Raw genomic sequence first — 12505 nt, forward strand, 5'->3', positions numbered from 1 at the left:
CACACAAACACACACATACAAATGGTAACTGTGCAGCGTATAAAAATAGTTGCTGCCAACGATTGCCGACGAGCAGCGACTAAAGACGAGCGCTTCACCCGCCCCACAGCTGCAGCGGGCGGTTGCAGTACGAGGTTTGGGGCTGTTGGCGACCTGCGACTGCAATCGCAATCGCAAACAGGGCAGGAGCAACGCGCATGACGCGGCTGTGCTCCAACCGACGGCTGGCTGGACGGCCACACTGCCTCACTGGCTGACACACTGGGCTGCCCCAGTGGGCCGGTTTGCCAGAGGGTGGGCGGGCAAGGCGGAAGCTGACGAAATGTTGCCGATGCGCCTTGCTAACGATGTGGGCAAAAACAACACAACGCCTACGATGCCAGCAACAAAATTGCAGCTGCAGTTGTCCAAAGTTGCTTTCTCCACCCACACGTTGGTCCTAACGTTTTTTTATTCGCCTTCTGGCGTTGCCACAAGTGGGTGGGGGTTGCATTATCTGCAATTGTGTGAGCGTGTGTGCGTGCGTATGTGTATGTGGGTGTGTGAGTTTGTGTGTGTGTGTGTGTCTCTTTATGTGGCGCTGTTGCGTTTTTATTTGCCGCTTGTTTTTGCTGCTGTTGTTGTTTTCTATTTGCCGTTTCGGCTGCCTCACTCATCGTCGGTTGGTCGCAAAACTTTTAAATTAGAAATTTTTGTTCGTGGAGGCTGCCAGTCGGCGGTTAGCTTGGGTGGTTGGAGACGGCGGCAATGAGCAGCACTCAATAGTTTATTTTTTGTTTTATACTTTGTTAGTTGGTTAGTTTTTGTTTGTAGCAGCAGCAGCAGCAGCAGAAGCAGCAGCAGTTGTTGTTCTTGTGGTTTCCATTGACACTCGCTAGTTGCTACTATTAATTTTTAATTTTTTTTTTTTTTTTTTTAAGTTCCGCTTTAATTTCTGCTGCTGTTGTTCGTGTTGTTGTTTTTGTTGCCGTCGTGTGAAGCATTTTGCGGCTGCTGTTCAAGTTTAGAGAATTTAAAGTTTATAATGTAATTTGACAGGTCGTTAAATGCTTTTCTCTTGATGTGGTTAAGGCGTGTTTATATTTACTTTTATGTACAGAGTTTCAAAGTGTCTAAAAGTGGTTGTCAAATAATGTATATGTTGATAAATATGATGTACTGGCAGGCATGCTCAGCTATTTACCAGCCACATACCTAATCTTAAATATTCGGCAATTTTAAGAAGTTATTCTGATAAAATAATGAAATGTTATTTTCATTTTAAAGCTATTTTTCTTATGACAATGAATAGACCTTAGATTTACAAAATTCATTCTCTCCATTATAATTCTGAATCGCATTCGGAATTTGTCTGAAATATTCTACCATCGACAGAATTTTTGCCATTTATATTTAGCCATTTTCACTTTTTGTGCGCTGTTATTATATTTTATTTGTTGTGTTGGCTGAATGCGGCGACTGAGCTCAACAAAAGATGATGTGATTGAATTTACTCCGCCCACAGGAGCCACTCGCGGCTGGGGCAGATGCCAAATAAGAAAAAAGTGGATGGCACAGATAATTTTAGCAGTAGGCGTCACCTAATGGCATTCCGCAAATTGTTTGTTGAATAAAAGTGAGGCGAGAAAGGCAAGTGAAGGCGGCCGCGCAGCTGGGTAAATGCTTGTTAAAATGCCCAAAATCTGTCCGGGTCCAGGCCAGGTTCCTGTATTGCTCACTGAAAAAAGGTTGTCATGCTGCCAAGATGGGGAAACAAGAATGAGGCAAACGATACCAAAGTCGATGGCAAAAAACAACAACTTAATACCCAGCTGATGCCTATTAAGCGCAGCATTTGTGGCACCCTCCAGCGCCCTGTCCACGCCCCCTTTATGGGAAACGTTGCGTGTGTTTTGTCTTGATTTTGAGGCTGTGATATTTTCATTTGCTTGATTTGTTTTGGCATAATTTTGCTGCGACTTGACTTTGGTTCGCTTCGTCACATTCTATAGGGGGATGCTTCGCTAAATTATGCTGAATTTCTATGTATATATTCTTGTATGTATGTGTGGCAGTGCGTAGGCGTGGGCGTTACTGAGGCCGTGTGGTTGGCATTGGCAAACCGCAAATCAGCATTTTTTTGGCTTGGCCCAGAACAAGCTCTGAATAATGACCATACTTGCACGCATTAAGCATACGCCTCGTTTGCCACAAGCTCAGCCTCATGCTTGCCTCACGCAGATCCGGCTGAATACCCGGCAAGTGACGACGCACACGTAGCAACAATAATTTCAGCTAATTGCTCTCTGAACAGCTATTTCAATGCGAAATGAATTCTGTGCATTGCCTGCTGCCACAAACTGGGGCACAGCGGCAACGGAGCACCCCGAAAATAGTTGCTGCCCATTCATTTTGGTCTCTGTGACTGCAACAGCATCGACCATTGGGCATAGGGCAGTTTGTACTGCTTGGGCAGTTGTAATAAAATTACGTATACGCCCAATGTGCACCCACATGTGCGTCCAGCTGCATATGAAAAACGAATTGAGCCCACGCAGACAGAAAGCGGGGTCATCGGGGTTAGACTAACGAGTGGTCTTTAATACAATAACAGGCAGTCGGACAGTTAGATAGCCGGAATAGTTGGTCCGATGCTCGTCATATATGGCTGCTATGACTTTCATTGCCATTCATATCTAATCGCAGTCCATTTCACTCTGGCTCTCTAACTGATGCTCCCCTCGCTGACGCTGTCTGTCTACAAAAATTAAATTTGTCTCTTGACTGACAAATGTCCCCCGAGTGGGCAAAACCAGAAAAGTACTTGACGATACGTAAAAGTCAAGTCAAATTACAGACGAGGCGGGGCTGGGCACTGCACGGAATGGATGAGTACCCAACCCGAGCCCAGCTCTTTCATAAGTCTGCTTGTAATACTGTTAAGCGGCCAAAGATACTGTCACTGTAGTGGGTGCACATTCACTCAGCTCCACAGCTTTACTGCTTATATCTGTAGCTTTGTATCTCTGGCCAGGAGCAGCGGCCGGGCGCCCAAGCACAAGGCGGCGGAATGGGCCGGCCAGGGGGCAACTTCAACGTTAGCGCTTTGTTGGGATAGGGAACAGGGACTCTGACTTGTGCTGGCTGAAGAGCAGCTGATGTTCATGATGATACACACTCAAGTGCGCTTTGGGTATAGTATTTGAGTATATATATAAATACATATATACACATTGACGCACGCACATACACACATATGTACAAGGGCTATGCTGACAATAAAGCGAGCAAACTGAGGCCGCCGTTGCTCTTACTTATTTATGCCAATTTTGAGTGTATGTGTATTGCCCTCTCTCTCTCACTGCTTCTCCTTTTCTCTGCGTGTGTCTGATTTGTGTATATGCTATCTTTTATCCGATTTGTTGTTGTCGTTTTTGTTGTTGATTTTTGGCGTATTCGCTTCTATTTAAACATTTAAAGCAAGCTGCTACGTGTGCCGCATGTCAAGACGCATCAAATACAGTGGGCAAAATACAGTAGGATATTGACAAAAATGATGTGCTCAAATAAATCTTGACTTAACCAAGTGAAAAGTTATAAACGAATCACAGCTCGGCTCCATGTTGCATTGACTTTGACTGATGCGGCTGCCACCAGTTAAGTAACAAAGCTGTAGAATAAAATAAAAAGGTAAAGAAGGCGGTATGCGTTGAGTTCTAAGTGCCGTCTGCCGCCTGCCGGCCGAGGCAAGGCAAGCGGCAGATGTGAACGCGCATCTCTGTGGATGTTTGGCTGCGTCGCAGTCACACGCGAATTGATTTTATTTCATTAGCTCTGCGCCAATTTAAATATTTAACGAGTATTTTTGAGTTGATAACATTTGCCGGCAGCTTTAAATTGACTAAATCGAGGCGCGGCTGTGGTACAGATTAAATTTCCGCTCTTATGAATGCGCGTAACTAATAGAAACGCCGCCTGCGATGGCTGCGATAGCGACTGCATATATATGTACAGGTATACATGTTGTATACACATATGTGTATATATTCTGGCATTAGATTTTGTCCCAGCTTGCCATTGCCGGTTGATCCCGGACCGGCGTTCGTCAGTCTCAAATGCCCGAAAAAAAAAAGAAATCCAATTTGCCAGGCGCGAGCTTTGGCAATGCCCCGAGGACACGCGTTCATAAAAAAGTGGCTAGAAAAAAAAGCTAAAATCAAGGACCATGCATGGCATACAAAAAACTGGCGACGGCTGCGAGACCAAAGCATGGACCGTGGACCATGCCGGCCTGACCGTGTCCAGCAACGTGTAGAAAATAAAAATTTCTATTTAAATGGCAAAAATCAACAAATGCAACGCAAAACAATCTAAAACACAAATCGAAATTAAATGACCGCACTTGCACACAAGAGCGCAATTCACACACACACACACACACACACACACACACACATACACACACACACACACACACACACACACACAGACACATACACACTTGCATGGAACATGGCAAAAACAAGCCACTTACAAAAGGGAAAAAAAAGAAGCGACTGACTGAAATAAAGTGCAGCAGCTGCGCAGCCCCATAGGGAACAGCGGACAGTGCAGGATAAAGGGCAGCTGTTCGTCCTGGCGCGGATGTAGGCGTTACAGACCAAGAGTGCTCAACAGGGGGCTATGTGGACGGGGAAGCCTGACAAATACGGATGGCGTCGCGTTGCGTCGCGTCGCGTTGGAAGCGCAGCAATTTCAACATTTCATTCAGCAGCCGCGAACTGAGTTTTGAATTTGATTTCTGATTTTTTTTTTTTTTTGCCAGCCTTTCCGTTAGGTTATTGTTAGCATTTGTATTGTCTGTATTGTCCACCAACAACAATATAAGCGCTGGCATTGAGTGGCCATTTGGCCATGTGCAAAAAGCGTGGCCCGCTGGGTGAACTACAAATTTTGTTCAGTAAGCACGAAATGGTTGCCACTTCGCCCACCGCTTCGATTCGGTTAAATTAAAACTATTGCCAAATATTTTGTAATACCGATAAAGCACTCAATAAATTGTAAAATAGTCGAAGGCTGATCAGGTCCAAAACTGAATATAGCAGTTCAACTTAATAAATTCTGAAATGTAGCATATTTTTCCTAAGACTGATTGCTATTGAGCTTAGAAAATAAGAATGCATTTTACGAAGCCAGCAATTTGCTTTGTTATCGGTTTCATAGCTTCACGTTCGGCTGGAGGATCGCCAACGCAAAACGTTGTTACCTCGACGATAAACATTTGGTTGTGTAGGTTAATCCAACATTCATGCTCTAATTTATTTAAGTCTAAAGATCAGACTGTAAACACAGATGTTATTAAAGAATCCATTATTCAGTGTAGATGTGTGAAAGATTCACATGAAGCCGTTATATACACAGGTTTTATATAAATAAATTTAAGAAAGTAACAAAAATATGCGTAAGGGTTGCTCAGCGCAGTCTCCGGGGTATCTCCTAGTTCTGCACTCCTGACAGTACTGTGCGATATTCCTGGAAAGAAAGTAGGCATTTTATTGTAACACAAAGGCAGATTTCTATTTCTATTAAATTCGAAGACACCTTTAATTCCATGTTGAGTGCTTAGCTGATTTGCCACAATTTTTTATGCCTCAGCTACTCGCATTTCAACATTACCCCACTCAACAGCATTCATTAGTCTTTTAGATCAAACGCACCAACACTTTTTTCTATTCTTATGGCCTGGCAACAAAATTAATTAACTGTGAATGTGCGAAACTAAATAAAGCCACTTTCAGTGCGGAGTTTGTTGGCAAAACCGTAAACCGCACCCACACATGGCAAACGCCAAACTCTTTACAATTAACAATCCAACGCGAGGCAACCCAGCTCGTAGAGTCAGACCCAGCTTGATTCGGGATATACATAGAGACGCGTATGTACTAGTCATGTCATGACCCCGACAGCCCAAAAAAGATCGTAGCCGCCTTTTAGGCTAGGGTCTAGCGTGTGACTGAGCCAATAATGGCACTGAAACTAGTTATGTGTGCGTGTGTGTGTGAGTGTGGTAACATCAACACCTACGCTTACACACACTAAAAACTAGTGACACGACAGGAAAAAGGGAAAGGGAAAATGGATAGAAAAAAGGAAAAACTGAAGCGGTAACCGCTATTTGACCCAGGTTTTTACTTGCTTTGCCTTTCGTGGCGCCCAGCAAATATGCAGATTGCATGAATCGAGGAGCTGGGAGTTGGTTCACCTGCGTCGCGTTTACCTTTAACATGTGCTACCAGCAGCAACAACTGCAACAACAGCAACATACTCCGCCGGGCTGTTTGTCTGCGTCGCCCGTCAGCCCCCAACCCGCTCGGTAAATGCGACAACAAACGGCGTTTAATGTTCATTGTTGTTAGAAGGGGGTTCAGTTTGTGTGTGCGTGTGTGCATGCTTGGGTGGGTGGTTGGCTGGTGTTGCTGGGCGCTGGGCGCTGGGCTTGTCAGTCTGTGGAGTGTGTTTTTCGTATAACTACCCGAAATCCAATGCAAATACATGGGTAGCAAGGGCGGCCACGACCCTGCCATGCAGAATGCTTGCGCCCTTTTTTGTTTCGCTCCTCTAGTTGTTGTTGTTGTTGCTGCGGTTCCAGTTAGGTGTTGGTTGTTGCTGCCCTTAAAAAGCAAACATACGCAATTTCTATTTCGTTTTCTATGTACTCAACAGTCAAGTGCGTGTGCCTATGTATGCGTGTGTGTGCGCGCGAGAGAGAGAGTGAGCGAATGTTCTTTCTAATTTATAAGGCAACATGTTCGTTTGTTCGCCAAGGGAGCACTTTAATGCATTCGTTGGCCTCCTGGACTGCCTCCATTCGATTTCTCATACGCAAATTTGCCATTTCTTTCGCTTTCTGTCTTTGTCGTGTATGTTATGTGTGTCTGGGTGTGTGCTGTGTGTTGCAGTGTCTTGTCCTGCGACGCTTTTTACACAATTGTCAACACACAGCAAATGCAAATAGCAGCCGACCCCTTTCCTTGGCATCCTCTAGTCCTAGCCTATAGACAAACAAGCGCCTATGACTGGCATTTAAATGCGAAATTTGCACGCGAGCAGAAACCAGAATAGAACAGGCCTAAAACCTTATCCTCACTCACACTCTATACTTTACATGCTGGACTGATTGCTTTATAAGCACAACCAACAATACACATAATTTTTTGCATTCTGTGCACCATTCCGTCACACTGTCTCTCTCTCTCTCACTCAGTGTACCTGTCTCTTTCCTTTTGTGTGCCAAATTTAAATCAAATTAATGACATTTGTTTAAAGGCAACGCAGGCGACTTGCATATAAATGAGTTAAATTTTTGGGGGACCGAAGGCTTAAAGACAACAGCAGAATCAGCACAAAATGGACACAAGCCGTAGGCAAAAGGGCGCTCTGATAAGATCTTAAGGGCGGGGGGCCCGTGAAGACGAGACATTGCCTTTGGGGCAGCAACCCTTTGCCACAGTTGCTGCTGCTGCTGAGTTTGTTGTTGCTGTTGTTGTTGTTGTTGTTGTTGTTGTTGCCTTTGCTTTTGCCTCTGCCATGTTTTGTTTTTAATAGTTACTGAATCTCATTAGAATTTAGATGAGTCTTAATGAGTCATTGTTTTACACGTTAGACGGTGGCGGCGAGGACGAGGACGAGGACGACGACGTCGACGACGCCGGTGGCAGCAACAACGACAATAATAACAACAACAGCTAGCTAAGAATAGTGCAACGTAGTCACTGAATAACCCAAAAAGTTTCTGCGGCAACGGCACGAAAAGGTAGCAAACCTCGATGTCAGCAACCCGCCCCCAACACCGCGCCACACACATACACGCGCACACGCAGACAGCTAGAGATTCATTTGCACACACATACAAGCACGCGACGAACAACCACGCAGCTTTTTGTAGAAATGTTTAAGTGTATAAATGTATATTATTATATAGCTTAGCGACGCGACGCACAGCACAATGAAGATGAAAATTTTATTTGATCTGCGCACCGCGACAACCTGATGACGATGCTCCAGCAGTTATCCTGTTTGTTAAGTTACAAAGAAACTCAACAACAGATATTTTCGCAGCACCGAGAAAATTGTTGCCAACGGCGACCAACTTTAAACGAACGACAGAATTCAATTTTGAATTGCTGAACTACGATTATGAGTCAAACTCTTTGATAAAAACAAGTTACTATTCAAATGCACTTCAGTTAAAAGTATCATTAGGTGTGTGCAACATATTTAAGAAAATTCATTTTGATGAATACAAATTCCTTAGAAGACAGTTGCAACGATTTAAGGCGTGGGGTCAATAGTGCTGAAATAGGTTTGGAAAACGGGACTGCCCGTGTTATTAAGCAACACCGTTAAAATCACGAAGGCGACGCTTAATGCTGCTAATGTCAACGACTGACTTGAGCAGCTGAGTGTTGAGCGTTGAGAGTCCTTAAAGTGACTGCTGTTTCATTAAACAGACAACCGACAAGAGGAACAGACAGCAGGCAGCTGGCAAAGCAGTTGAGGCTAAATAAGTTGATTGGCTTTCAGTTTTGCAAACTGCTGCGGAAACTTGCTGCTGGCAACGGCGTGGCAGATGCATTTGCAACGGGGTTTCAGCAGGCGGGCAGGCAGGCATTTACTTAGTTGCGAGTGCGCGTAATTAACTTGAAATTAAAGTACAAAGTTTGCTTTAAGTTGACGCCCGTCGCTATTCCCTGTTCGCTGTGCACGCTCGCTAAACGCTAATTAGATCTTTTAGTTTCATTTAGTATTCCCCCCAGCTCCCATCCGCCAGCCCCAAGTCCACCGGCCAATCCACCTACCATTCAACTGGCCAAGCAGCCTGCAAATGAATGAAATTAAAAGCACATTATACTTTATAATGCTTGCTGATTTGAGTCGGCAAATTTAATTTAAAGATTTGCTGAGCCAAGTCGCTTATCAGTGCCCCCAAGAGCGCCCCCACGCCCATCTCTCAAGTGTAGTCAAATTGTGTGTCATATATCAAAGCGACATGGCAGTGAATGGGAGGGTAGAATGTAAACACGAACAGGCAGCATGTCCCTGTTCCTGTCTCTCAATTGCTGCCCTGTCCCTGTTCCTGTTCCTGGTTCTGGTCCGTATCCTATTCCCAAAGATAACCGCAGTGCCAAATTGCGGGCATAAGTGACTCTCGAAGGCACATAAATGCGGCAAATGTAGAATGGACCAAATTGATTGGGTGCCCCGACATTGATCAAAGTCATAAGTCAGCGTCGGCAGCGGCAGCCGCCTGCAAATCTCCATGTAAATATCCTTTTGCAGTTGAGTTGTCCTTTTTGTGCGACCCAACGCTGCACAGCATGTCTAAGCAACTGGATTATTAACATTTCAATATAATTTGTGGCTGTGCGGCTGAACGGCTGAGCGGCATTCATATTTTTGTGTTGGATACGCATCCCAGCCGTATCGGACCCAACTGGGCACCGATTTACTTTTCTGCTGACGTTTGGGAAAATTAACGCGCCTCAGGACTTTGATCCTTTTTTTTATGTATATATATATATATGTGCATATATATACCCGCATATACTTATCCAGTGTATTAGTATGTATGGCAACCCGCTGCGTGTTAGTCTTCGTTATTTGCTTACATATTCATCAATTTTTTGGGTTAAACTGTGGGCGGTTCGGGCTTTGGGGCTTTGTCGGTCCGCACGTTTTGCGGTTGTTAGCGTCAAATTGTTTACTCTTTTTAGGCTTTTATATGACAGCGGGCAGTCCCAGCAGTCGGTCAGCTGGTGGCTTTTCGACTAGCCACTAAACGCTTTTAGCTTTAATGCATTGCCATTTAGCCAGTGAGTACATAATTGCCATTGCGATTAAGCATACGCCATGTGGTCAATGGCCGCATGGATTTTGAAAGTGATTTTTTGCATAGATTTTACTATGCATAATCGATAACATATATGCAAAGGTGACATACATATTTACCTTAGGAAGTCTATCGACAACCCTCACTTTGCTGCATACAGCCAGCGATAAATCTGTTCCATTCAACTCGAGGGCTGCCTACACTTAGCTGTTGCCTGCGATTCTCTGACTTTATGCGATTGCGTGTAATTAAGCGTTGCAGCTTATGTAAGACAAACAGGAAATAAGGTATAGCACAAACGCATAAATAACAATGGCAAATCAGCACACACACATACATACGCACACACACACTCACACATATCCAACGACTCAACACATAAATAAGGGCAACACAAACAGGGGAAACGGATAACATACAATTTACAACAACTCTGGCAACGCAAACTAAATAAAGCTGTAAGCACACATACATAGGCCGAGCTTCCGCCTGTGATGAAAAGGTAGAGAAGTGGGCGTGGCAGGCAGCGCACTACTGACACACTTCCAAGCCGCATGGGCAGTGTCCTGGGCTGCAGGTTGTTAACGCTTTCAAGCCGGGGCAGACGCGTCCTCTGCAAATATACAAAACACTTGTAACAGCCGTGCGTCTGCCAAGGATTTTTAATTAATTTATGTGCACGTGTGTTGGTCTACACGATGATACAGTAGCTAAACGAATGGTAGGACTACTTCCGCGATACCAAAAACTTAATTAACTCATTACATACGCACGGTTTTAATCAGGCAACGAGTTGACGAGGCGGCCTAAAGAAAAGCTGGCAGCGACGAGCTGCCAATACAGCACCAGGTTGTCTTGGCTGCCTATGCGAGGTAAATTTAAAGCAGCCTTTGACTGCAATTAGCGTGCACGGTTGTCTGTCTCACTCGGGCAGCCTATTCCCGCATTCTTCGCCCCTCTTTCTGCCAGTACAGCAACAGCAATAAGAACTTTGCTTTTCGTTCCGGCTCATGAATATTACATTCGGTGGCTCCAATAAGCCAAAAGTCTGACTGCCAGCCAGTCAACCAGGCAGCCATCCAATGTGAAGTCATTCGCAAGTTGCGTGCATGCCTCAATTGTCGTTTCGCCTTTGAGCTGGCAACAGCAACAACAACGACAATACACAATTGACTTACAATAATGACAACAACTCGAGCTGTGAGTCGCAATTTGACTGAGGGCCTGCTCCTGAACCTGCGACTGTTCCTAGTTGAGTTAAACTTCAATCACGGCTACGAAAAATGGCAACCAGCTAAGCCCTGCCGCCGACTGCTTTTACAATGGGCTCATTAATGGTGGCGTATACGCAATTTCCTATTAAATAAAAATGTGTGCACACTCACACGCACACATATACACACAGCAGCGATTTACTCGTTTCGGTTTGTTTTTAAAAGCCAACCTCACAGTCTTTTCGGCTCACTCACATTCCTGCTGCCTCTCTCTCTCTCTCTCTCTCTTTCTCTCACTCCCTCACAGTCATCATCGCCGTGTGGCTGTGGCTTGGCCTGGCGAATTGCTTTTAATATTTATTTAACACAAAAGCTTTCCGCATTACGTTTCTGCTGCCGTTAATTTTTCGCTTTGCTTTTCATTTTCGCAAAATTACCGGAAATGTTAATTTCTGCACGTGCTGCAGACGACGACGACGACGACGACAGCGACAACGATGACAAGGACACAGGACGCACGACACAGGACATGCAGCAGTCGAGCTGGCAGTCAAAGCCGCGCCCATCAACGTCGCCAACGTCGCCGTCGTCGTCGTCGCCCCAGTTGAATAGTGCTAATTATTTAGGGTAAGACTTCTGTCGCTGTGTGTGTGTGTGTGTGTGTGACGACCCCCAAAAACTCACTGCGCTGGCCCTTAACCCATTGCCACCCCATGCGCGTCGTTACCAACGTTGTTGTTGTTTTTGTATGCTGGTTGGTTTTACTCAGCCTTAGCGCTGTGAGCTTAGCTGACACAAAAGCGTACGAAGGACAACGGCAACCTCCTCCTGCTGCCACCTCTGCTTCTGTCAAGCAGCAGTAGCAGCAGCCGCAACACTCACGTCGACTGCGACTGCGACGGCGACAGCAGCAGCGACAGCGACTGAAACGTTGCGACTTTTTCTGTGCCAAAGAGACAAAGCACACAAAAATAATAATAAATGATTGCGTTTTGAGTGTATGTGTGTGTTTGTGTATGCCTTTATGTGCTTAGCTGTTCTGTCTCCATGTGAGTGTGTATGTGTGAATTGTGCATCTTGCTCGTTGCATTTGTGTATGTGCAGCCTGCATGACAGCGAAAGCCTTTGAATATGTGCACTCGCTGAATTTCGTGTACATAGCTTGTGCATATCTGTTATATATGTGCAGGCAGAATGTCCCCCGTCTGTGTACATAATGCTAGCCTGTCATTTGGCCTAATACAACACGATTTGAAAGGTGGGCGCATATGCCGAGTTTACTTGCAATTAGATTAGTTTAATTAGTCATAATGGCAGCTCACAAACCACAGCAACTGCGCTTTGCGAGTCAAGGAAACGGAAACATCAAATCCAATTAGAGATCTTTTGAGAAATCGATACGAGAACACTCTACAACCTGTGT

General features: G+C 45.0%; 1 protein-coding gene and 1 long non-coding RNA gene across 5 annotated transcripts in view; one reads left to right on the forward strand and one right to left on the reverse strand.

Annotated features, from left to right (window-relative positions):
• The window catches only part of LOC26531212 (uncharacterized), a 252619-nt gene that overhangs the window by 16234 nt on the left and 223880 nt on the right, over positions 1–12505 (reverse strand). The gene's annotated exons all lie outside the window — the stretch shown is intronic.
• trv (trivet) overlaps positions 1–12505 on the forward strand; it is a 42536-nt gene that overhangs the window by 11876 nt on the left and 18155 nt on the right. The window lies entirely within an intron of this gene.

Source organism: Drosophila virilis, chromosome 2 (genome assembly GCF_030788295.1).
Source record: "Drosophila virilis strain 15010-1051.87 chromosome 2, Dvir_AGI_RSII-ME, whole genome shotgun sequence".
In the NCBI taxonomy this organism is placed as follows: domain Eukaryota; kingdom Metazoa; phylum Arthropoda; class Insecta; order Diptera; family Drosophilidae; genus Drosophila; species Drosophila virilis.